The 24,955-nt window shown below is 46.9% G+C and overlaps 1 protein-coding gene and 1 pseudogene across 1 annotated transcript in view; one reads left to right on the plus strand and one right to left on the minus strand.

Annotated features, from left to right (window-relative positions):
- Positions 1-1,033: 1,033 nt before the first annotated feature.
- On the minus strand, positions 1,034-2,369 carry LOC130845490 (tubulin alpha-1B chain-like; annotated as a pseudogene).
- Positions 2,370-16,323: 13,954 nt separating this feature from the next.
- Positions 16,324-24,955, plus strand: part of RP1L1 (RP1 like 1) — a 47,674-nt gene continuing 39,042 nt past the window's right edge. The window contains exon 1 of the mRNA XM_057720635.1: positions 16,324-16,454. The gene's annotated coding sequence lies outside the window, so the exon portion shown is untranslated. The remainder of the gene's footprint in view (positions 16,455-24,955) is intronic.

Genomic DNA, 24,955 nt, shown 5'->3' on the forward strand with positions numbered 1-24,955 from the left:
TTCCTTCCCATTTAGGTCACCACAGAGCACCGAGTAGAGTTCCCTGTGCTATACAGTAGGTTCTCATTAGTTATCTGTTTTATACATATCAGTGTATATATGTCAATCCCAATCTCCCAACTCATCCCACTCCCTCTTTCCCCCGTTGGTGTCCATATGTTTGTTCTCTACATCTGTGTCTCTATTTCTGCTTTGCAAATAGGTTCATCTGTACCATTTTCCTAGATTCCACATATATGCGTTAATACGCGATAGTTGTTTTTCTCTTTCTGACTTCACTCTGTGAGACAGTCTCTAGGTCCATTCACATCTCTGCAAATGACCCAATTTCATTCCTTCTTATGGCTGAGTAATATTCCATCGTATACATGTGCCACATCTTCTTTGTCCATTCCTCTATGGATGGGCATTTAGGTGGCTTCCCTGTCCTGGCTATTGTAAATAGAGCTGCAATGAACAGGAGGTTCATGTATCTCTGGGAATTATGGTTTTCTCTGGGTATATGCCCAGGAGTGGCAGAGTCTTGTTAGCTACAGGCACACTGCTGTACAGCAGGCTTCTAGAACTTATTCACCCTGCATACCTGAAACGTTATGCTCGTTGGTTAACAACTCCCCATCCTCCTCTCCCCCAGCCACTTACAACCACCATTGTATGCTCTGATGATACGATCTGACTATTTTAGATATCACACATAAGTAGAATCATGCAGTATTTGTCCTCCGTGACTGGCTTATTCTACTTAGCAAAACGTTTTCAGCAGTCATCCCGTGTACTCTCTTTTTATTTTTAAAATTTAATACTTTTATTGGGGTAAAATATACATAACATAAAATTTACTCTTTTTTTTTCTTTCTTAAAGCCTTTACTTTTGAGACATGACAGAAAAATCTTACAGGTACACATGGAAAAGAAATACGTGATCACAGCTGAAAGCGAAGACAGTTTAGTCAGAAAGCTTTTACTCCTGTCCAGCTAATGCTGAAGCTGAAGTTCTGAGTATGACATGCTGTAGGGATGAAAGGAATCGTAATCAGTACTCTTCTCCTTCTTCCTCTCCCTCTCCTGCAACAGAATTCACACCAACCTCCTCATAATCCTCAAGGGCAGCCATGTCCTCATGGGCCTCAGCAAACTCTCCTTTCTCCGCGCCCTCACCCACGTACCAGTGAACAAAGGCACGCTTGGCGTACATCAGATCACACTTGTGGTCCAGGCGAGCCCAGGCCTCAGTGATGGCTGTGGTGTTGCTCGCTGTACTTTGACCAGGTCTCCACCAGATACCACGGTGGGAGGCTGGTAATTAATGCCAACTTTGAAGCCAGTGGGGCACCAGTCCACAAACTGGATGCTGCACTTGGTCTCGATGGTGGCAATGGCAGCACTGACGTCTTTGGGAACCACGTCGCCACGGTACAACAGGCGGCAAGCCATGTATTTACCATGGCGAGGGTTGCATTTCCCCATCTGGTTGGCTGGCTCAAAGCAAGTGTTGGTGATCTCTGCTACAGAGAGCTGTTCATGGTAGGCTTTCTCGGCAGAGATGACAGGGGCATATGTGGCCAGAGGGCAGTGGATTGTGGGGATAGGGCACCAGGTTGGTCTGGAACTGTCAGATCAGCATTCAGGGCTCCATCACACCTCAGGGAAGCAGTGATGGAGGACACAATCTGGCTCATGAGGCGGTTAAGACGCATGTAGGTTGGGCGCTCAACATCGAGGTTTCTACAACCAGCGTCATAGATGGCCTCATTGTCTACCGTGAAGGCACAATCAGAGTGCTCCAGGGTGGTGTGGGTGGTGAGGATGGAGTTGTAGGGCTCAGCTACAGCTGTGGAAACCTGAGGGGCTCGGTAAATGGAGAACTCCAGCTTGGACTTCTTGCCATAATCGACAGAGAGACATTCTATCAGCAGGGAGGTGAAACCAGAACCAGCTCCCCCCACCAAAGCTGTAGAAAACCAGGAAGCCCTGAAGACCTATGCACTGGTCAGCCAGTTTCCGAATTTGGACCAAGACGAGGTCAATGATCTCCTTGCCAATGGTGTAGTGACCTGGGGCATAGTTATTGGCAGCATCTTCCTTGCTGTGATGAGCTGCTCAGGGTGGAAGAGCTGGCAGTAGGTGCCAGTGATAACGTCATCCATGTCTGCGGGTTCTTGGTCTATAAACACTGCCCTGGGCACATGCTTGCCAGTGCCTGTCTCACTGAAGAAGGTGTTGAAGGAGTCGTCTCCTCCTCCAATGGTCTTGTCACTTGGCATCTGGCCATTGGGCTGGATGCCGTGTTCCAGGCAGTAGATCTCCCAGCAAGCATTGTCGGTCTGGACACCAGCCTGGCCAACGTGGATGGAGATGCACTCACGCATGTTGGCTGTTGGTCAATGGGTGCAGACAACAGGAGTAGACACCAAGTCCTGGTTACCATCCCCGACAAGCTAAGAGTTGAGGTAAGTAACGCACTCAACTCTTTTTTTTAAACCATCTTAAAGGGTAAGTTCGGTGCCATTAAGTACATTGACATTGCTGTGCAACATCACCACCATCCATCTCCAGAAATTTCCCAACTTCCCAAACTGTCCCCATTAAACACTAACTTCTCCTTTCCTCCCTACCCCCCAGCCCCTAACAATCCCATTCTGCTTCTCATCTCTATGAATCTGACTCCTCCAGGACCTCATGTAAGTGGAACATACAGTGCTTGCCCTGTGACACCAGCTTCTTTCACTTAACATAATGTCCTCAAGGTTCACAGGTCACATATTCTTCAAGGATTTTATCCAGTGCATGATGTTGACATCCGTCCATAGAAATGACTTCCAGATTTATATAATGGAAGTGTCTACCATCCTCTGTCCCGGCTTGGGATGTGCTGATGTCTTTTCCCAGAGAATGGATGATTGACAAGCTATGCTACATCATAGGTTTCCAGGGGTCCCTGGGGTTTATGCATGTTGGGGTGTGTTGCCAGAGGGAGTCCTCATGCAGTGGTCCAAGGGGGTGAGTCTCCAAGTTCAGGCCTGCCTGGCAGGAGCCGTCCCTGCCTACAGGCTGGCCACCATGACTGAACTCTCAGGTGATGCCCCTTACTTGAGTTCTCTCACAAGTCTGAGGTGCCAGGCATGTTGCAGGACACATCTGGATTCCAGAACCAGAGCTGGGGTGGGGCTTGATGCCCCAGATCTAGAGCCCTTTCTCATTTCATTTCCCATCCCTTTCAATGTTCTCCTTGGGGTCTGTAATTCACAACTCTCTTTGTTGCATCAGAAGCTCAAACTGGCTTAGACCAAGTGAGAATCTATCGTTTCACGGAACCAAAGTATCTCAGGGTATGCTTCAGGTGAGGCTAGATCCAGGTGCCCAAATTTGTGTCCATTCCCAGGATTGTCCCTGAGCTTTTCCTTTACCAGCCCCCTTCCTGAAATGCACTTCTAACCCCCATCACCTAGCTAACTCTTACAGATTCTGCAAAAGTCTGCCTGTGTATCAGCACTTCTAGAAAGTCTTCTGAACCCTCTTCTCCCCCAGCCGATTCAGTGTTTCCCCAGCTGCTCAAACAACTCAGCAACCTGCAAGTCATTCTTACCTGCTCCTCCCCCACCTCCTTCCCAGTCACTCCAAGTCCTACCGACTTTACCTCCTGAATATTTTCCAGTCCCTTCTCTTCTCTCCACCCCCATCACTACTACCCAAGGATAGTCCTCCATCATTTCTTGCCTAGATACTACCATAACCAGACCCCAAATACCTATTCTCCACACTGTCACCAGAGTAAACAAAGAACTGTTTATGGACTGGAAATTGGTGAAGGGGAGCTTGCTGGGGTGGTCACAGTGTTCTGCATCTTGTTTGTAGGGTTGATTATTCTGGTATAACCAACTCACTTAAGATCTCTGAATTTTATTTTATATAAATTATATTGTCCCCTCTCTCTACACACATAGGTACGTGCACACTAAGTCCATTTCTTGCTTCAAAACCTTCAATGCTTGCTTGTAGAGTAACCCCCGAACACTTCATAGGCCTTACAAGGCCCTTTATGATCTGGGCCTCTCTTTTTTCTCCAGTCCTTTCCTCTCCTCCTTCCAGAACTTTGCATATGCTGCTTCTCTTCCTGGAAGCTCTTCTAACCTCTCTCTGCCTATATACTTCTGTTGCCTCGGGTATCAGCTTAATCATCTCTTTCCCAGGGAAACCTTTCCTGGGTCCCTGCAATTCTGGTAGCTGGATGCATTACCTGCAGCACTTTGCATATTGTAAGTGTTTACTTAACCATTTTGATGATTTGCTTTGGTACCTGTTTCCTCTAGGTTGTAAGACATGAAGGCATTTCCTCTTATTGATGACTTTTGCTCACCACTCTGTATGTCATGGTATACTTCACTGTTTTTGTTTTTTTGTTAAGATTTATTTATCATTTATTTATTTATTTATTTATGGCTCATTGGGTCTTCGTTGCTGCGCACGGGCTTTCTCTAATTGTGGTGAGTGGGGGCTACTCTTCATTGTTGTGCGCAGGCTTCTCAGTGTGGTAGCTTTTCTTGTTGCAGAGCATGGACTCTAGGCAGGTGGGCCTCAGTAGTTGTAGCATATGGGTTCAGTAGTTGTGGCTTGTGGGCTCTGGAGCACAGGCTCAGTAGTTGTGGTGCACAGGCTTAGTTGCTCCACGGCATGTGAGATCTTCCCAGACCAGGAATAGAACCTGCATCCCCTGCATTGGCAGGTGGATTCTTAACCACTGTGCCATCAGGGAAGTCCCTGCTCCACTGTTTGTTGACTGGCTGTGACTATCTTTATCATGACCCTATGATGTGGCATTTCACCTTTCTACTGAACAGTTGCCTCCCTGTCCAGCCTTCTTGTCCCATGATGGCGTGGGCAATGTCTTCTTCAGCCCTGGGCCCCTGGGGCCTGGTGCACGGCCTGCATGGTGGCCGGCACTCAGGAAATGTTTGCTAGTTGAATAATTGGAAGTATCATGAAGTGATATTGACAGAATGAAAACAGGCTATGGACCCAGCCTACATAGGCACTTGACTCATTTTGGCCACCCCCAGTGTTCTTTTATTAAAAGGGACATTCTCAAATCTCCCTTGAGATCCATACAAAAGCCACATAGTCTGACTTTGAACTTAATGACCTTTCCTATTTACTATTTGTGTAATGAGTATGTGTACCTCAACTTACCTACCCTGTAGGCCTGTTTAGTCGTAGAAACAAAACAAAACAAAACAAAACAAAAACCTCATAGAATTACCAAACAATGCTAAAGAGTGTTTTTAGTTAGTAAATAATGGGAGTTATATTCCAGGAGCTTTAAATACATTGTCTCTTTTAATCCTCCCAACAATTCCATGAGAGCGATATAATGATTATTATTCCTGGTTGACAGATAAGGAGATTGAGGTCTAGAGCGATTAGATTATGTATCTTACAGAAGACCGCAAAACTAGTGTTGGTCATGAAGATTGGCCATACTAACTGCTACTGCAGAATTCCAGAGTTTTCTAGATAAGTTCAGGACATTCAGGATTCAGAAACTCTAGTTAACACCCAAGTAGAGCTGACTTCACTGCTTGTTCCAGGCTACAATATACACAACAGCCAGGAGATTTTGACTATCCTTGAGTGATTCAGGGCAGATTTGGCCCCTATGTTTTCTTTTTATCCTTTATCATCATCATCAACATTGGTTTTATTTTTTTATTTTTTATTTTATAGTCACCATTAGATTCTCAGACCTCACTCATCTTTTCCTTTTTTTTTTTTCTGGCCGTGCCACACGGCATGTGGGGTCTTAGTTCCCCGACCAGGGATTGAACCCGTGCCCCCTGCATTGGAAGCTCAGAACCTTAACCACTGGACCACCAGGGAAGTCCCCTTACTCATCATTTAGCTGAAAGTTTGTACCCTTTTACCAACCTCTTTCTATTTCCCCCATTCCCCAGCCCCTGGCAACCACTTTTCTACTCTCTGTTTCTATGAGTTTGATTTTCTTTTCAGATTCCACATATAAGTAAACACTATGCACTATTGTCTTTCCCTGGCTTCCGTATCTCACTCAGCATGACGCCCTCCAGGTCTATCCATGTTGTCACAAATGGCAGGAATTTCTTCTTCCTACTGTCTGAATGATATTCCATTGTATCATTATATATATATGTAGCATCGACCGACACATTTTTTTCCCCCATCTTGGCTATTGTGAATAATGCTGCAGTGAACATAGGGGCACAAATATCTCTTCAAGATCCTGTTTTCATTTCCCCTGGATACAGACCCAGAAGTGGGCTGGATCACACGGTAGTTTCATCTTTAGCTGTTGGAGGAACCTCCATACTCCGTCATGTCGATTCTCATCATCATTATTTTTAATCATTTTCTCATCAGAACTAAAACTCTGTTAAGACATGAGTTTGGATGCTAGAAATACACAGAGCTACATGGTAAGGTCACATTATCTAAATATACTCCTTCTGGAAGGGAACACAGAGGTATTTTTGTCCAAACCCTAAACCTTATGGATAACAGCATGAGGCCCTGAGCAAAGGGGGCAACACTAGTTAGATATCAGAGTCTGGCCTGGAACTCAAGCCTCTGGCCCCGTCTTAGTGCCGTTTCATCTGCCTCATTTTACCTGCCTGTGATGGTGAGTTTTATGTGTTGACTTGGCTGAGCTGAAGTACCTCAGTTCTTTAATCAAACACTAATCGAGGTGTGGTTATGAAGGGATTTGGTAGGTGTGATTAATATCTGCAATCAGTTGACTTTAAGTAAAGCAGGTTACTCTCGATATTGTAGGTGGGCCTCTTCCAATCAGCTGAAGGTCTTAAGAGAAAAACCGAGATTTTCTGGAAATGAAGAAATTGTGCCTCAAGACTGCAGCATCCACTCCTGCCTGAGTTTCTAGGCTGCCAGCCTGTCCTACAGGTTTTGGACTTACCAGCCCTGGTAACCACATAAGCCAGTTCCTAAAAACAAATTTCTTAATATCTATCATCTGTCTACCATCCATCCATCTATCTATCATCTATCTATCTACTTATCTATTTAGCTATCATCTATCTGTCAATCATCTACTAATTTATCTATAATTATCTATCAATCTATTATCTAGCCACCTACCTATCATCTGTCTATCTATCTACCTACATATCCCTCTACCTATCTCTTATCTATCTACCTACCTATCTAGCATCTGTCTATCTATCATCTATCATCATCATCTATATATCCATCCATCTGTCTATCTATCTTCTTGGTTCTGTTTCTCTGGAGACCCCTGGCTGATAACACTACCCTAAAGGGACTTTCATGGCACATATAGTTTTTTGTTCACGTATATACAACATATATAAATTTAAAGTAAATACACAAAATAATCAAATTATCTAAAAAACCCATTTTACACCCATTAAGAATGCACAAGGAAAAGTTGAAAGCAGTCTAATAGGACAGTTGACAGATTGGCTGGGAGATGCTGCCTTGTGGTATTGAGAGAACTTGAGTTTCTTCAGTAGAATTTCCGAGATGCTGATTTTTATCCAGCATTTATTCTTCCCCTTTGCCTTGTTATCAGAACCCTTGTGTTTCAGGGGAAGGAGCAGCAATGTGTTCAGCTGAAAGCTACATTTCTCAGCTTCTGACTCAACTAGGGGTGGACATACAATAAAGTTTTTCCCTGTAAGATATAAGCAGAAGTTTCTAGATGGAATATCAGGGAAGGGTTTTAGGAGGAGCATACCCACCTGGAACACACATTTTCTGCCTTTTTTTCTCCTTTTTTCCTGCTTGAAGGTCATGGCTGAGACCTCAGAAGCATCTTGGACTGTGAATAAAAGGCCAGTTGAATCAGAGAGGTCTTGACCTTGTCACACTGAACCAACATCATTGGTTACCTACTTCTGGACTGTTCATTAACTGACAAAATCAAGCCCTTGTGTGTTTAAGCTACCACAACTGGGTCTCTGGTACTCACAGCTCTCACACTTCCTGACTGTGCAGACTATGGTACCAGGAGTGGAGTACTATAAGTAACAGAACCTAATATCTGAACAAGAATAAGACTGAACAAAGAAAGTAGGTGGGGAGATATTCATGTATCAGACCTTACAGACTAAAAGCTGGGGATCTTGTGATGCATTTGAAAACACTTGTTAACACTGTCTCCTGTTATACCTTGGAATGTATACCACCTTCCAACCAAGCTGTAGCATCAGGGAATTTGGGAAGAAGAATTCAAATGCTGGCAGCAAAGTTCAGGGAGCGAGATGAATTCAGATTAGAGTGAGACAGTCTGCAAGCAGAGACAGATGGAAATACTGCTTTCCTAACAGATATACCTTCTGCCTGTGATCTCTAATCCATGTTAGCTGTGAGCACTGAGATTTTTTGTTCATATATTTAAGATGATTTTTTAAAAATTGTGGCAAAATACACATAACATAAATTTTACCATTTTAACCATGTTTAAGTGTACAGTTCAGTGGCATGAAATACATTCACATTGCTCTACAACCATCACCACCATCCATCTCCAGAATTTTTTAATTTCTCCAACTGAAACTGTGTATCCATCAAAGAATAAACCTCCCTTCTCACCTCTCCCCAGCCCCTGGCAATACCATTTTACTTTCTGTCTCTATGATTTTGACTACTCTAGGTACCTTGTAACTCACTGGAATCATACAGTTTTTGTTTTTTTATGACTGGCTTATTTCATTTAGCATAATGTCCTCAGGGTTCATTCATGTTGTAGCACATATCAGAATTTCATTCATTTTTAAGGATGAGTAATATCCCATTGTATGGATATGCCGTATTCGATATTCATTCATCAATGGACAGAGGTTGCTTCCACCCTCTAGCTTTTGAGAACATGAGTGTACAAATGAGAGCACAGAAATTTGGAGTCTTGCAGCATCAAAACAAAACTCCAATTGCTTCTATACTTCAAACTGAACATTTTATAAATGGCGGATTCAAAATGGCAGCCACAGTGGGATAAGACTGCTATCCCATCAGGCAAAGGCAGTGATCTCATAGTAAAGATAGGATTAAACCTTCCAACTAGAACTTACTGGTGAAAATTACCTCAAGTCAGCAGCCATAGTTTAAGGGCTAAGGGATGACACAGTGGCCAATTAAAAAAAAAAAAGGCAAACAGCTTTAGCCCTAAAAATTATGTTTCGATAGGATTTTGGTTCCATGTGGTTACTTGCATGTGGAATTGACTAGAAGCAATTAGAGCCAAAGTCAACTAAATTATGAGAGAGACATGTGCCATTGTGACCTGCAACATTCTATCATTCTTAAATCCCTAGAACAATTCCTGAGCATCCAAACCCAAACAGGAGGTGGGTTCTAAGGGCTGTGAATTTCTAAGGGAAGTTATGCTCCCAAACTCTGTTCTGAGATGCAGCTGAGGGGAAAATGGATGAGGAGGAGCCTTCCAGAAAGGAGAACAATGGGGAAAATGTTTAAGGGAGGGTGAAGCAACTACCCAGGCTGATTAACCAAGAACTGAAGACCACGGCCAAGGCCAGGAGCCCTCATTAGTTCTGTTCAAATTTCCCATAATTGCCATGGACCAATGACTGCTGTGGTCTTCCCATTATTTTCTGTCCTTGATGGGAGCTTTTATGACAGTTACCTTCTGTGCTGGGGCAAACTCCCTGACTTTTAGTTCTTAGAACTTTGGGCCACAGGCACCACATCTACACACGATGGAAAGAAGCACATTGCCCTTAGTGGACATGAATATCAATGTGAAGAAGGATATCTATGGTTGATAGGTGGCACAAGAGGGTGGATCTGAACAGAAACTGTTTGTCGTCTGACTGGTATTTATTCTTCCCTATCCTTATCAATAGGACCCCAGTTTTCCCAGGGGCTGCGATGTACACAGCTGAAAAACACTTTCCTGCCTCCCTTGCAGATTGGAGTGGCCATGTGACACAGCTCCTGCGTACCTTTTCCAGGCTTTGAAAAGACCATTTGCCCTTTGCCCCTTTCTTTCTTCCAGTTGGGGATGCAGAGATGATTGCTGGAGCACCAGCAGTCATATTGCAAGCACATGAATGGGAATCCCATCCTGGGGGCCCTGATGCTAACCAAGGTCTGCTGCACCACCCACTGACTACTGGCCTCAGGACTTTTCGTGATGTGAGAGGAAAAACCACCTCCATCTTGGGACTTCCCTGGCGGTCCAGTGGTAAAGAATCCACCTTCCTATGCAGGGGATGCGGGTTTGATCACTGGTCAGGGAACTAAGACCCCACATGCTGCAGGGCAACTGAGCCCCCATGCCACAAGGAAGATCCCGCAAGTCGTAACTAAGACCCGACACCGCCAATAAATAAATAAATAAATACACCCTCATCTTGTTTAAGCCACTGTTATTTGGTTTTAGAGTTATGCGTAGCTACACTCAATCTCTCAGTGTATGGAGACTAGTTCCTGAAGCTCTCTTTGGGTGAAATCAGGTCATAAGAAGCGTTCTTGTTCACAGAGGTAAAGCGATTTGCCAGAACCAGGAAGCGGGGGCGTTTAGATTTCAGGATACGTCCCCTGGTCACCAATATGAGCTGCACGTCCTACTTCCTGGCAGGGCCCTGAGAAAGGGACAGTCAGGCAGTCACCTTGGGAGATTTTTCCAGGGCTGGGGAGGGTGGGAAGTCTGGTCATTAACATAAAAGGAGCCTCATCAAGGACACATCATCCTGATGAAACAAGAGTCTACCCGACTGTGCACACTTCTTAGAAGGCAGATTTAGGCTTTGTGAGCACATATCCCTTAGACAGGTCAGAACACTTTGTTTCCCTGGGAAGGACCCCTGGAGTGAGGGGGCCCATACATAGCTGGAAAAGGTCATTTTTAAGACAGTGTAAACCTCAGGGTGATTCTAAGTGTTCATTCACTCATTCAGTTCAAAGAATGTTAATGGAGCACACATTCTTTAGGCCTTGGGGCGCGCTCCTTCTCAGGGCTTTTGTATGTTTTCTTGCCTCTGTCTGGGAGGCTCTTCTGCCGGGTGCCTGCTTGACCAGCTCACTTCACTTCAGGCTTGACCACAGGTCACATCCCAGAGATGCCTCCCCTGACCCTGCCTCCTTCTCTCTCTAGCCTCTCATCCTGCTTTATTTCTTCACAGCACTTATGACCACTGACACTTACTGGTTTACTCTGTGTTTGTCTCCTCCCACAAGAACGTAATCTCCATGACAGCAGGGTCTTTTCTGTGCTCGCTGTGTGGACCCTGTGCCTAGAACAGTGTCGGGCATGCGGCAGTCACTGCACTTGTATTTGCTGAATGAATGGACGCGGGCCTCAACCTTGCGTGCTCCCAATCTCTGGCAGGAGCAGACCAAGAGAGTGGCTGAGGCCATGCCCTGAGGGTGGTAGCCTGGTGCAGAGCTTCTCGAGCTGGGAAGGGGCGAAGGGGTCCAGGAGGGTGACTGAGGTCTACAGGGGGTGAAGAACGGAGGCGGTGGGGGGGAGAGAGGAAGAGCCAGAGCCAGACGGCCGGGGCCGAGACTCACCCCACAGCTCTGAGGTTCCCAGAGTGGGGCCTGGAATGAGGGTTGAGGCCTGGGGAGTGGACGAGGCAGTGAGCTGGTGAGGTTGGGTGTAGACGCAGGGGGTTGAGTCAAGGGGATTGGAGGCCAGGTTGTGGGCTGGGTGCCACACAGAGGTCGCAGTCTCAGGGCTCGGTGGTAGGACTGGAGTAGAAGTGAGATTCTCCATCAAAGGTACCTAAGGGGAGCTGAGGAAGAGAGTGCACGAGGCGAGACAGGACAGGACAAGGGACTTTGCGCCACTGTGAGAAATGTGATCTGGAGGCCGCGGTTGCGGAAGACCAGCCCCGTCCCTCGGAGGGCGCAGGGGGGTGATGCGGTGTCCCCTTGGGGAAATTAGGAGAGTGAGCGGGATGCAGTGACAGCGAAGAAGTGGAGGGTTCACTCCACGAAAGGGTTGAGGAATTGATCTCAGAGGACACCACGCATGGGGGCAGGGCAGCATCCTCTGTGCAAGGAAGAATGAGCTCAACAGCCACATGGGGCAGCGTGTGCAATGCCCATAAGGGAAGGAGGGTGGGCCAGAGAGCCCCGAACTTGGTCTGGTGCTGGCGTGATAGGGACAGGCACATGGGAGGAACTGCAGTCAGGAGGCTGCAGTAATCCCCGTCCCGGGGATGCAGAAACCCACTGAGGTCTCTCCCCCAGGTCTGAATGGTCTGTAGCTGAATTCACAGGCTGGTCCCAGGTCCCAGTGGTGAGCGGTGACCCGTCCACTCACTGTCCCCTCCCTCCTGCATCCTCAGTCTTTTCCATTCACTGGCAAGTCCCTTCTGCCTTCAGGCTCTCCCCTCTGGTTACCATCTCCTTTCCTGTCTTCACTGGCAAACTCTCTAATAGAAACACTTTGCAGCCACAGCCTCTATTTTCCCAGCACCACCTCACCCACAGTGGCTCTCCTGAAGTTCGCCGAGGCTCTCTGAGCTGCCCACGAACAACCAGAGCTGCACGTCCCCCCAAACTTTCTTTTTGACATCTCGACAGCCTTCACTGGGTTACCGTTCCTTCACATCTGAAACAAGCTTTTCTTGGTTCTCATAATGCTGGACTCTGTTGCTTCTCAACGACTGCATCCCTCCTCGTTCCCTCGTGACACTTCACTCTCTTTCCTGCTCCTATAAGAAGAGCATTCCCTCCTTGGGCATGTGCTGTTCTCTCTGCAAAAAGCACAGCACAGGGATGAGACACATGGTGGCTGAGGCCAAATTGCCTGGCTCCAAATTCTGACTCCGCCACATACCAACCAAGTGACTTTGGCAAAGTTAGTTAACTTTTTCAGGACTCAGGTTCCCTGTTCATAAAGTGGCATGTAATACCTGCCTCAAGGGCTTTAATGCACTTTGATAAGGTAGTGTGTCTGAAGTTCGAGGGCAATAGCTACTATACAATAATTACAAAGCCTGTCTCCTTTGGAGCTCTCTCATCAGCTGCTTCAGCACCACATAATGCCCATTTTGAAGTCTTTGTCAGACTGTCTCATGAAATTGGCTCAGTCTGGAGTGAATTCATGTTCTAATTGCTGGTTTTGCCATATGTGTTTTTCCTTACGCTGTATTTGTCTTATGTTTTTAAATTTTGGTTTGCAGGTTTACCTTGAGTGGGAGGTTTGTTTTTGTTTTGTTTTCCCTCCTTCTCTCGCTGCTAACTCTCCCTGTGTAGTAGTTTTATGGTTGCCCTCATGTGCTTGTTGGTCTCCAGTCAGAACCAGTCATGACGTTTTTAGGGTTCTTGTTCTACAGTGATATCGGGGATATTCTAGAACCAGTCACCAGTAAAGAGACCCCCTACCCTTCCCACTTATGCCAATCACGTCTCAACCCCAGCACTACTGACATGTTGGGTTGGGTAATACTTTGTCGTGGGGGACTGTTCTGTGCATTGCAGGATGTCTGGCAGCATCCTGGCCTAACCCACTGGACGCCAGTAGCTACCTCCCCTCCAGCTGTGGCAGCAAGAATGTCTCCAACCATTGCTGCGTGTCCCCTGGGGGCAACCCCTGCTTTACCAGTTGAGATCCACGGTCAGTCATGTTGTCATAGGGGGTCAGCGTTACCTTTTACAGCTTTGTTTTCCTAAGAAAAATGGGTGCGCCCAGGCTGAAACTAGCCTATAGTTTCAGCCCTAATCACTGTTTCGTGTTTTTCTTCTCATTTGGGGCAAAAGAAATGTTTATCTTTTTTTTTTTTTTGTAAGCCTAGCTGTACTTTTTTGGTTTTCCTTTTTTTTTTTTTCCTTTTATCTCTCATGGCTATGAACTGGGAGGGGAGCATGTGAATTCATGTGTGAATATACCGCCTTAGAATCAGAATATATTCAGAATTCCTCTCTTTTGTATGTTTCAAGAATGGCATCCTCCTTTGGGAAACCTTTCCAATCACGGTACTCCTTCTAGCACTTTCTGTTTCTAATACTCACTTGGCATAACCTGCCTTGGGCCACTCAAAAGGTTGTCGAACTCTGGGATCGATATTTAGTTTTTGCTTTCTTATCTCTTGTCTCTATAATTTAATGCTAGCTTACCTATCTAAGATTTCTTTGGGCCTTAAATAGTGGCTAAAGAGGCAGTTGGAATACAGAAGTTATCTCAGAAACCTATACAGTCGTGAATCCCTTATTGCTTGATGCAGAAGCCTCTGAGGGCCAGGCACAAAAGTTCTAGTTACCCTCTTACCGCTTTGGTTCTCTGTAGGACAAAATCTATTTGACCACACAACTCATGGATTTGTAGATGTTTTTTACACATGGTTGTTCTTTGAGGTAGCTTAGCCCTAGGTCCAAATTGCCTGGGGCAGTCCTGGTTTATTCCTGTTGTCCTGAAATAATTAATAATTTCCTATTTCCCTCCCCAAAGTGTCTTGGTTTGGCTGATAAAATACATGGTCCCTCCACTTAGAGGTCACTTGGTTCACTCCCTTCATACCACAAATGTGGACCTTGAACAGATTATGTTTTCCCTTTGCTTGTAATGGTTTCCCACACTCCTCTGGGGTGGGGGAGAAGCCAGTGAATGGTTTGATTATCCTTGTGGGCTTATTCATATGTTCAGAAGAATTGGCAGTTACTGAATACCAATGAATGTTGTACACTTTGCAGGTGCTCAATAAATGTGAGCCAACACACACCACCTGCAATTTCTTTGTGCCGCCCATATTCTGTACTTTGCGTGAAGAATCTGCAACTCAACCAGTGATGCTTGTTTTTGTTTTAACTTATTACAATTATTTGGGAAAGTGCAGTGTGATGGTTCATTTTATGTGACATCTTGACTGGGTAAGAGATGCCCAGATAGCTGCTAAAACATTGTTTCTGGGTATGCCTGTGAGAGTGTTTCTGGAAGAGATTAGCATTTGAATTGTTACACGGAGGACAGCAGACTGACCTCACCAGTGCAGTGGGCACTATCCAATCTGCTGAGGACCCCAACAGACTGGCTGAGGAAGGGTGAACCTGTTCTCTGTTTGAGCTAAGACATCCGTCTTGGACATCGGTGCTTCTGATTCTTAGGTCTTCAGTCTCAAACCAAGATTAGTCCCATCAGCTCTCCTCATTCTCAGGCGTTCAGGCTTGGACTGAAACGACACCACCAGTTCTTCTGGGGCTCCAGCTGGCAGGCAGCAGATTGTGGGACTTCTTAGCCTCCCAAACTGCATGAGCCAACCTTTCCTACTAACTCTTCTTCTGTGTGTCTTTATGTATTTCTACATGTATCCCATTGGTTCTGTTTCTCTGGAGAATTTCACATACAGTGTGATCTCTACACTATAGCCCACATCCACCCGTATCTGGTCATTTGGACTGAGTTACTGCATCCGTCCGTCAGAAGCAAGCCTCGAGTGATTTTGTTTGAAGAATTTGTCAGGCATATCGACGCTGAACATGCAGTAGCTAAGACTTTGCCTCTGGCTGACTCAGCACGCTCAGGCCCAGTAGTTTCCACAGGTGGCTCATTAACCTGATTCATTTCCAGTGAGGAAACTTCTGGGCTTCAGATCACATAGTTCCTCCCTGCCTAGAGGCAACCCTGCACCACCTAACCACAGTATTCTAAGAAAGAATCATTTTCTGCCCTCAGAGAGAGTGGATTTGAAAATTCCCAGCTTCCCCCAAAGCATTGCCAACACAAAGCCAAAATGATCAGTTTAGTCTAAAATAGTAAGGGGAGGCCTCCCAGGGGAAACTGGCCACTCAGCCCTGGTAGGGAAGACAGCTGACGGATGGGTTTGTCAGCTGGTCCTTTCAGGTTTCCCTGCACCTAGTTCCTGTCTCATGAGATGGCATCATATTTCCTTTTCTGATTTATTCAGGAATGTGGCAACCAGCCAGCTACCTTTTTCCCGCATGTCCCCTACTCAGGACTGTTCTTTTCCTGGGGTCCCCCGGTGTCCCCTGCCAGTACAGGCTGCTTGTGGCCCAGGCAGGCAGCTGGAATCGGGGCGGGGGACGTCACTGGTACCCCTGGTGCTCAGAGGGCTCCCCTGCAAGCCCAGAGGGTGTGTTTAACTGTCTTGAAGAGTGTACCCTTGGGCAGAGGGCCAGGAACAATCTGTGTAACCCACTAAACTAATTATTCTCTCTACAGATGGCGTCCCCCTAATCCTCTCTGGGTTTGTCATAATCCAGCTCTGCTCCGGAGAGAGCTGCCAGGTGTCTGGCCTCAGTGCGAATGGGCAGAGGAGGCAGGGTACCTGCTCTGTGGGGCTGGGGCTCTGGGCTCTGGGGCCAAGAAGCGCGGCCGTGAAGAGGACCCAGTGGAGGACCGTCAGCTGCGCGGCCCTGGGAGGCTGAACCACACTGGCCTGACTTCCCTCCGCTGGTCGTTCTCCACGGCTCAGAGGACTCAGGAAAGCTGGCCGTGCCCTTGTGCTTCCCGGAGGATGGTGAGTAGGTAGCTGTCGGTGTCCCACGGGGCCGGTCACCGGAGGGGCAGAGTATCTGGGGTCTGGGAAGTCACAGACGAGAGGGAGGCGCTTCTGCCTGAGACTCCAGGACAGACGTCCTGAACGGGATGCTTGTGTGATGCAAGGCTGGGTCTCTTCCCCCACCAGCTGGGCTGTGTGCTGGTAGGTCATGTTGAAACACGGCGCTGCTGAGATGCAGGTTCCTGCGCGTTGATTTACGGGATGTTAATATCATAGCCTGTCTGGTTCTCCCACCTGGACCTGGAGGGGGAACAATGCAGTCGCTGGAGCCAGAGAGGGAGAAATCCCTCCTGAGGACCTTCCTCAGGCTCCTAGAGGAGGGGACTGCCCCTCCACACCTGCAGGGGGAGAACCCCCATGTAGGAGTCAGAGCATATTTGCTTCTCAGAGGATCAAGAGCCAGGGCAACAGAGAGAATGGCAAGGAGTGGGTCAGGGTCCCTAGGCATTGCCTCTTTGATTTTTCTCACTTCAAGGCTGGCATTGCTACACCCGTTTCTACAGGAGAGGAAAGGGAGGCGCTGAGGGATTAAGTTACGGAAAGGCCACAAAGCCAAACCTGGATCTACCTCTACCCTCTTTCCTCCTTGTTGCTCTTTTCCTGTTCATCCCTGGATGAGGCAAGAGCCAACCTCCTGTCCCGGGTTTGCCGACAAAGAGACCATGGCCAGGGGAGTAGGGTGATTGGCAGAGGGCGCTCCACCAGTGAGGGCCAAGCCCAGCATGACTGCCACTAACTGTGCCTCTGCCTCGGGTCTGTGCCTGCCCCACGCCCCTGCTGAGGGCTCCCTCCAGGGAGGAGGAACCTGTGCCCTAGCGACAGGGAAGGGCAAAGCCTCTGCTTCCCGGCGGTGTGACGGTGGAGGGGGCCCTGCGAGGGCATCTGGTCCTTTCTTCAGCCAGAAGGGCCCCTCAGACAGTGCAAACACCCCTGCTCAGGGCAGCCTCCAGAGAAGTGTAACCTGCGCTGTCCTCTGTGTGCTCTCTTAGTTGTGACAACATCATCCTGAATTCCTCTTATCAGTTACCGTGACCCCGGGCAGGCCTGCTCGCCTCGGCCAACCTTGGGGGGAAAGAAGAGCTTGTTGCCATTTTCAGCACCTCGGTGCTTAAATGCATATGTATGTGTGTGTGTGTGTGTGTGTGTGTGTGTGTGTGTGTGAGCCTGCATATGTATGTATGTGCAGGGGTGTCCTTGTGTTTGTGCATGTGTGCAGGTGCTGGCTGGGGAGACATGGCACTGGGGAGAGATCGTTGCTACCAGCAGCCACGATGCCCAGCCCTGCTCTGGCTGGCTGCGTGGTACCCCTGCTCTCTGGGCCCTGGTTCCCAGGTGGGAAGAGACTTGGTTAGACACGACCAACCATCACTTCTTTCCAGCAAGATGGCCTGTGCATACAGCCTTCAACAGCTTCTCAGCTCCAAGTTAAATAACCCCAGTCCCTGTAACCTTTCCCTGTAAAGCACATTTTCCAGTCCTTTAATCATCTTGGTTGTTTTCCTCTGAACTCCCTCCAAGATACCTATGTCATTGGATAAGTATGTCATATAAATTAGTCAGTAAATCAATCTGTCAACAATATCTCTTGAGCAACCACCCTGTGGCTTACAGGAGGTGCTGGGCTGATACAAGCCAACAACACAGGAACACAAAGAGTGTTCACTCTGGCTCAGATCATGGGTTCATTTGTCCAGCAGTGGCTGGGGGCATGGGGGGTCACGCTGGGAGGACATTGTTCCTTTAATGCCAGCATCCCCCAAAGAGCAGGGCCTTCTCCCAACCTCAATGTCTGAAAATATTTTAAAGAATCATTGAAGGAATCACTGTGAGGGTTACAAAAACAGGCTGGATGCGGTCCCTGACCCCTGGAACAAGAGGCAGGGGTGCAGGTGGAGAGTGGGGAGGGGGGTGTGGAAGTAAAGAGGGCTAAGATGCTCCTCAGTGGGGACCTAGCCAACCTCAAGGTTGCGGACAAGACACTGGTGGGCTGCTTTGAAAGGTTTTCCTCCCAGGTGTAGCATGATCAATAATAAAGTGAAGCAGCCAAAAGAATGCAGAATTTGGAGAAAACCAGACCTTTATTTGAATAGTGATTTCACCACTCATTAACTGAGTGAAGCTTGGGTGAGTGATTTAAGCTTTCTGAGCCCCAGGTTCTTTAAGGATAACATGGCAGGATTATACCTACCAGGAAGGATTGTTTGAGCTTAGATGACATCACATTTGTAAATGGCTGGTGCATAGTAGGCAATCCGTACTTATTATCTCTTCTCTGCCCCAAATTATGGATCTGTTTCTGAAGAGTGAGTGGATATCCATTGTTGGCCATCCCACTAGCTGGGATTCAAAGTTCTGTTAGTCGACTATGTGATATACACAATAGTACTGTCTCTGCTTATTGATACTAAGATATTTTCTTTAAGATTGAAGGACAATCTTCTCTCAATAGTACAGTGTATGCTTCACAATTATATAGTCTTAGGTCAATAGCTGTTATCTTAGCTTTTATCTTTATGGTTCGGGGTCCTTTTGTTTGTTTGTTTGTTTAGTCTCAGTTTTCTGTATTAGAAAGAGCCCTTGGCCCTTGACTGAGACCCCTGCCTCATGGGCAGAGTGACTTTGGACCAGTCATCGAAGAGACAGTTGTGGTACAAAGCAAATGTTTCTCAAACATAAGTGTGCATCAGAATCTCCTGGAGGTCTTAGTAAAGGAGATGGCTGGCTCCACCCTGGAGTTTCTGATTCAGTGAGTCTGGGTGGAGCCCTGTAATTTGCATTTCTAAGAAGTTCGCTGGTGATGCTGAGGCTGCTGGTCTGGGGCCTGCACCGTGAGAACCACTGATGTAGGAAGAACAGCCCTGGAGCTTAGTGGAGCTTGGCCAAGTGAGCTGACCCTCTGAGCCTACCTCTTCATCTATAAACTTCCACCTTACAGATTGGATTGAAAGGTAATAATTAGAAAATTTATGATGCGCAAAGCACTTTATAAACTGTAGAACACAACACGATTATTAATAGTTTAATATTCCCCATCAGCTTTAGCTTACTAACCTATAAAGTGGGGATAATAATAGTAATTTTTGTAAAGATTAAGTGTGATGATATATATAAAAACAATTTGTGAAACACAAAGAACCATGGAATCTTGTTCTTATAACTTCCCTAAGCCTCAATTTTCTCACCCATCATACGACAGGCTGGCTGCTGGGTTCTTCTTGTGTGCCAGCGTTGGTCATGTGTCAGTGCATCATTCTAGATGTGGATAATGCAGGTTTGTGTTTGATACCCTGACTGGTGCTACCCTGTGTCCTTGGGCCCCTTTGGTCAAAGCTTCATGTTGGGCCACTGTTGCAAGTTAGGATGCTTCTGCCTGCAAGAAACAATTTCCAGCTAAAAGCAGTTTTCAGTTATGGGGTTTGTTGTCTCATCTAATGAGAAGTCCAGAGGAGGGTGGTTTCAAAGTTGATTAATTCAGTGGCTTGACCAAGTTAAGACTCGGAATTTTGGGGGCTTTTTCCTCATGGTCACATGGTGGCTGCAGCAATGCCAAGCATCATATCCACATTTGACAACCATCAAAAGCAGGAAGAGATAAATCTTTGACTTGTATTCCTTTTAATGGATAAAAATTTTCTTAGAAGACTCTTATAGTCTGATGTTGTATCACATGCCCTATGACAAGGAAATGGAATTGCATGATTGGTTTAGACTAGTCAATATTCAACCCTGCGGCTGGGAAGAGGCTCATGAAACACGTGGTCGGTGTCTGCTGCACTCTGTGTCTTTTTCCGACAAGAATCATATTTATAAGGGCTTGACTTGCACGTCTACCAAACAACATGGTGAGATCTTCCTGTAGCTGGGGGCATGCATCAGAATCTCGAAAAGCTGTTTAAAGAGGTATTCTCGAGCCTTTACAAGAGCGACTGAGCTCCCTGAACCAGCCCTCTGTCCTGACGGAGCAGCTTCCCGGTCTAGAGAGTCAGGACAAGACCACAGCCTAGTGGACCCAGCGGCCACAGGGTCCTTCCCAGGCAATGTGTTTGATCTTGAGGATATATAAATCAACATCACAGCGTTACTGTCGCATGTGGTGCTTCCTCCTGAATCCAGTGTAGGGCTAGTACCGGAGCAGGTGCTTGACAGACACCTAAGTGCTTAAGAAAGATGCTCGAGGGACTTCCCTGGTGGTCCAGTAGTTAAGACTTTGCCTTCCAATGCAGGGGGTGTGAATTCCATCCCTGGTGGGGAAGCTAAGATGCCACATGCCTCGCAGCCAAAAAAACCAAAACACAAAACAGAAGCAATATTGTAACAAATTCAACAGAGACTTTAAAAATGTTCCATGTCACAAAAAAAAAAATCTTAAAAAAAAAGTGCCCCAACTGCCGCAATTGAAGTGGTCTAGTCAGCAAGTGGGGGTGGGGAGAATGAAGAAGGCTTTGTGTGGAATAGGTGTTGCTAGCTTCTGAGACAGTCGTGTCTGTGGGTGGTTCCAATCTCCTTCTTCCTTCTCTGTAAGAGCTTTGTGGACCCATGAGAGTGGTGGATCCAGGAATTTTCTAAGGCAAGGGGAGACCCCACCGGATTTCTATTCTAAGAAGCAGGCTCAGGAATGGCTCCACTCTGAAACGAAGCAGGGCAGGGAGGGGAGAGGACGGTGCAGCCTCACTTCCCTGAGCCCTCAGGCCTGCGCGCTGGGTGTTCTTGGGCCTGGGGCCCCCTCCTAGCTTCTATGAAGTGCGGTGGGAAAGCTGTGAGGTAGAGACCCTCATTGGGCGGGGGTGGGGGGGTGTCCCTAAGGGAGGTGCGTGCAGGATTGAAGAGGATAAACACCGAGAAGGAGGAAGATTGTGTCTGATTCCCATGTGTCTGGGGTGTCTCCGTAGAAATGATTTCCCTAAACAAGTTCCTAGCTGAGTCTCACAGATAGTACATGAATTGGAGAGCAGAAAAGTCAAACGGGTCTTATTGTTCTTCTTGTTTGAAGCTCCTGTTATACTGGCAAAGCCGTGGTGGCCGCTTCACATTGGGAGATTGGGCTTGACATGTATACATTACTAATAAGAAAAAAAAATCAAATTGTACACTTTAAACATATGCAGTTTATTGTATGTCAATTGTATATCAATAAAAGTTCTTACAGAAAAAAGAGAGACGGAGGGCGCAGGTCTTTCGAAGTTAGGATCCCAGCCCTATTCCACTATTTCTTGTGATTTGTTTCAAAAGCTTGGAAACACATTATCTGATCTGTGCAGGAGTGGGATGCTGTGACTGCTGGATTTCAGAGCTGCGGTTCTCAAACCTGTTTGTGTGTCAAACCTGCCTGGGGCACCTAAAAACACAGCACGTCTAGGAGGGGCCTGGGAACCTACATTGAAAAACAGTAGCAGCCATTAGGATGGCTACTATCAAAAAACCCCAGAAAAGAACAAGTGTTGGTGAGGATGTGGAGCAGTTGGAACGCTTGTGCACTGTTGATAGAAATGCAAAATGGTGCAGCTGCTGTGGAAAACACTACGGTGGGTCCTCAAAAAATTAAACATAAGATTATCATTAGCAATTCCACCTCTGGGTATATACCTAAAAGAATCAAAAGTAGGGTCAAAAAAGATATTTCTACACCCATGTTCATAGCAGCATTACCTGTAATAGCCAAAAGGTGGAAGCAATCCAAACATATATCAATGGATGAACGAGTAAAGAAAATGTGGTGAGTGCATACTTGTACATACAAGGAAATTCTGACACAGGCTACAACATGGATGAACCTTGAGGACGGTATGCTGAATGAAAATAAGCCAGTCACAAAAGGATAAATATTGTATGATTTCACTTTTATATTCTTAGAGGAGTCAAACTCATAGAGACAGAAAGCAGAAGGGTGTTTGCCAAGGGCCAGGGGAAAGGAAAAGGGGAGTTAGTGTTTAAGGGAGACAGAATTTCAGTTTTGCAAAGATGAAGAGCTCTGGGATGGGTGGTGGTGATGGTTGCACAACAATGTGAACCTACTTCATGTTACAGAACCGTAGACTTAAAAGCGGTTAAGATGGTAACATTTATGTTATGTGCACTTTATAGCAATTAAAAAAAAATTAGCAACAGTAATAAAAGCACATCCTCAGCTGTCAGAGATTGTGTTCCCCAGGAAGCAGACTCTGAGAGAGAGGTTAGGGAGCCGAGGTTTATTAGGGGAGACCTGGGGACCAATCCCCATGGAGGGGAGAGAAAGAAGCAGGATGGGAAGGAGAAGCAGGGTTACCGTGGAGTCCCAACGGAGACTCAGTGAATTTCACAGGGTGTCTGAAAGCGGGACAGCTCTTTACTGCAGCTCCAACTTGGGGCAGGAGGACAAGCGTTCAGAGCCAGGAGTGAATCTGTCATTGGATGTGCGCTGCCTTGCAAAGGGTGTGGTCTTGGGCAAGATGGTCTTCTGCTGAAGCAAGCTCTAAGGGGGGGTAAGAGCTGAGAGCTGTTATTTGAGATAAATGGATGCAAAGTGCCTAAAAGCAGGGGCACATCATAGGCCTTCAGTACCCATCCTTTTGTCTTCACTATAGCACTCTCCGAGGAGAGCAGTATCTCCTTGCTTTGTATGTGAGGCACTGCTCAGTTGTCACTAGCTAGGAGCTAGGGAATAGCTGAGCTGGTTTAGAAGTCCAGCCTTCCTGTCTGAGTCCAGGGCTTTATCCACACCTTCCACCCTCAGGTGTGGCAACAGAAGCTCTGCCTTGGGCCCTGGACATTTGAGGGGCTGGCTCTAGACTTCTTCTATCTACACCCCTCCCTAGGGGATGAGAAGTCCAGAGCGACAAAAGGATGAGCCCCACCCGGAGCTCATATCCTTCCCTCCCTTCCTGACCACACGCTGGTGACCTGGAATTCCCGGGAAGTTTCTAGGGTTTGCATCACCTCTTCTCTGAGTCCATCCTTCCAGGGCCCCTGATAAGGTAATGCAAAATCCTCCGATAGCTCATGAATAAAAGACAAGGTCTTAATAGAGCACAAAGGGCACCTAGCCATTCAGAAAACCAGCACTAGTGTCCTCGCTTCTGCGCTCCTCAGCTGTCACCTGCCTCTAGGTAATTTAAATCTCCGAGCCTCCATCTCCCCCACCATCAAGTGTCGATGACAAGAGTGGGTTGTGAGGACACGTTGGTAGGGTGAGCCATCCACAAACGGATGCTGAGGTTGTGAGGTCCCCATCACAGCAGACTCTCAGGAATGTCGCCGGACCTGATGCCCATTGGTGCTGCTCCCATGGTACCTTCTACTTTTCCTGACACAGCCTGGCCCTCACCTGTCTCCCAAACTAGACTCTAAACTCCTAGGTACAGGGGAAGCTTCTGTCATGTTCTCTGCAGCGGCCCAGTGCTGAGCCTGGAGCTCAGTCTGTGTCTACTGAGTGAAGGGATGAGGATAGGGCAGGATGGCCTGCCGGGTGCTGAGGGAATCAGGCTTTCTGAGTGAGAGGAGGATCAGGCAGGAGGAGGGAAACGTGGAATCTGTTTGCTGGTGGCCTCTACCTGGTTCTGTTGTAATGGAGCTGTGCTCCCTTGCAGTACAGGAAACTGCATGTAGGCTCTGTCTCCGAGCATCACCAGAGTCCATCATTTACGTGGTCCCATTTCACAGCTGGGAACATGGAGGCCCAGTAAGCAAAAGCTTAAGGCTCAAGGTCACACAACCTCCTCCTTTCAGAGGGCGCTCTTTCCTGGCAGGATGTGCCCATCCCAGAAAGTGTGAGCAGAGATTCTCCAACCTGGCTGTGCTTCAGAACCACCAGCAATGGTGGTTCATATTCCTTCCCCACTCAGAAGTTTGCACTCACTCTATGGAGTGGAGTTTGGAAAATCTGTAACTTCTACCAAAACCTCTAGTGGTTTGGAAATATTTGGTCTTGAAGACTGATGATTGGAAATCACTGGTTTGTTTGGGGATCTTTACAGAGGTTAAGATTTTATTTTTTTCTATTTGTTTATTTCTTCCTTTCTGCAAGAATCTGAAGCATTGTAGAAATCCAAGCGAGCACAGTATCTGGTCACTCAATATTATGTAGAACAATGTTAACATAAATGGTCATTAGGACAGAAATGGGTCAAACTGGTTGTTAGTTTTGTATAAACTAAATAATTGCTCAATTGAAATTTTCACCTTCATTGGCAGTAAGAGCCCCCATATTTGTGCAGAGTTGGAGGGAAGTGTTTCTGTTCCTGACTGTACATTAGAGGCCCATAGGGAACATTCAAAAAGTGCCATTTCAGTAGAGGTCTCTGAGGGGGTGGATTCTAACACACAGCCAGGTGTGAGAACTACTGCCCTGGCATCCACAGAGCTCCTCACCAGCTTCATGGCAACCTTGGGGCAAGCCTGTGAAATAGGCAGGGACTTCGTTTTTATTTTATTAATGAAAAAGCTAAGGTCCAGAGAGGTGAAAGGACCAGCCAAAAGCTAGAAAG

This window comes from Hippopotamus amphibius, chromosome 2 (genome assembly GCF_030028045.1).
Source record: "Hippopotamus amphibius kiboko isolate mHipAmp2 chromosome 2, mHipAmp2.hap2, whole genome shotgun sequence".
Lineage (NCBI taxonomy): Eukaryota > Metazoa > Chordata > Mammalia > Artiodactyla > Hippopotamidae > Hippopotamus > Hippopotamus amphibius.